This window comes from Mus pahari, chromosome 13, assembly GCF_900095145.1.
Source record: "Mus pahari chromosome 13, PAHARI_EIJ_v1.1, whole genome shotgun sequence".
NCBI lineage: Eukaryota > Metazoa > Chordata > Mammalia > Rodentia > Muridae > Mus > Mus pahari.
In genome coordinates this window covers 63,716,117-63,718,124 of record NC_034602.1, presented here as the reverse complement: position 1 = coordinate 63,718,124, position 2,008 = coordinate 63,716,117, and the positions used below count along the sequence as shown (strand labels likewise).

Genomic DNA, 2,008 nt, shown 5'->3' with positions numbered 1-2,008 from the left:
AAGGGAAGGGAAGGGAAGGGAAGGGAAGGGAAGGGAAGGGACAGGCAAACCCACACTCTAGCCTTCCCAAGCCAGGCAGTCTGTGGCTCTAGATGTGTCCTCTAAGAGGTAAAGTCCTGTGAGAGGGTTTGTAGTTACAGAGACACACCCTTAAGATAGGTATTGAGACCCCAACATCTCCCTTTAGCCCTTTTTCCATTTGGCCACCTCACATCCCTGCTGTCTCCCCACAGGCCTGAAAGCAATGGAGTCACCAGACTGTGTGGGCTCCACCCTCGGCAACAGTGAGCTCCAACAGACCTTTTCTCTCTGTAAGTGGATTGTTTCTGACATTTGTTAACAGTAACGGAAGAAAACTGACTCGCTCAGTCAGTCAGTGTCTACTCAAAGAGGCAGAAACTGTTTTAACAAAGAGAGTAATGTACTGCAGCTCTTTCTTACGAGCACTCCCAGATCCTTTTGTTCTACTTCAGAACTGATGGGCAGTTCTTTCCCAGTGAGCTTTGATGGCTTTCCTCTATTTGGCTCGAGGATGTCTAAGTTGCTATTCACTTTCCTTGCTTGCCCAGTACATTGAGAATGTTTTCTCGTGGCAATAGATGACCCTCTTCCATATGATCTTTAAAGGTATAATGATTGCATGGCTTAGTAACATATAATTTACTCATGGTGATTCTCAAATAAACAGACCTCCTAACTTTTTGTCACTGTGCAGACTGCTCAAATTAAAATTCACGTCACCCACCTCCACCACCAAATGAAATCAGTCCTCCTCCACATGCTATGGAAGAAGAGGAGGACAGGGGGTAGGACACAAGTGACCCAGCTCAGAGGCACCAAATGGATGAAATCAATGACCAAGTAGATGCTCTGACACTCAGCAATAATTTGGAAAGGACTATAAAAGAGTATTTCAGTATCCTGTTTGATTTTATTTTGTTTTAAAAAAAGGAAGAGGAAATTAAGAAAGAAAGAAAGAAAGAAAGAAAGAAAGAAAGAAAGAAAGAAAGAAAGAAAGAAAGAAAGAAAGAAAGAAAGAAAGAAAGGGAGAAAGGGCGTTATTAATTCATCTGATAAAGAAGTCATTGCTGAGGCAGAAAAACCAGATGTAAAAACTATGGGTCCTCTTGTTTTGACTGAGGTTCTCTTTAATGAGAAGATAACAAAGGTACCGGTTCCTAAGATGTTGTCATAACAACCAAACTGGAATGTGTGGTAGTGTAGCATCAAGCTCAGCTCATTGCTAAGATTCCATGCGTCTTAAAGGAGGTGTGAGAGGCAGGCCTTTTAGGAGTGGTCATCATTAGCAGATCAGAAAAGGCCTTGAAGGAATATGTCTCAAGGGAAGTTCCCAAGGTGATTCCTTTCAACACAGAACCACTTATTCAATGGTCAAAGAAAGCAGATGAAGAGTCCTCAGGTAGTGAGGAAAAAGATGAAGATGAAAATATTGAGATGGTATATATGAAGACTGCCAGTGTACCAAAAGTTGAAACTGAGATGTCAACCAGCACAGATGATGACATTGATGTTGATGCCGTTTAAAAATGGATGCAACACAGCTTAACAGTGTAATGCTACAAAGTTGCATTCTCAGCCAGAAATGCAAAACAAGTGTTCACAAGGATGAAAATGGCTGACCATGAAGCCACGCTTGCTACTAAAAAGCCATTAGTGTGAGTGGTCTATAATTAAGCCCAATGATATGTCTAGAGGGTCCATACATATCAGTGAGCAGCTGTAGTTTGGTGGACACATTTGGATCACATTTAAACAGTTATAAAAAATAAAGAGAGCCGTGGTGGCGCATACCTTTAATCCCAGCATTCGGGAGGCAGAGGCAAGCGGATTTCTGAGTTCGAGGCCAGCCTGGGTTCCAGGGCAGCCAGGGCTATACATAGAAACCCTGTCTCGAATAAAACCAAAAAAAAAAAAAAATTTTGATTTTAGTCAAAATTTTTTTCATGTGTCTTCTCAAAGAAAATGGTTTCTGATTCTGTTTCAGCTA

The 2,008-nt window shown here is 41.7% G+C and overlaps 1 pseudogene; it reads left to right on the top strand.

Moving 5' to 3' along the window:
* The window catches only part of LOC110330315, an 8,918-nt pseudogene extending 7,373 nt beyond the window's left edge, over window positions 1-1,545 (top strand).
* Window positions 1,546-2,008: the final 463 nt, after the last annotated feature.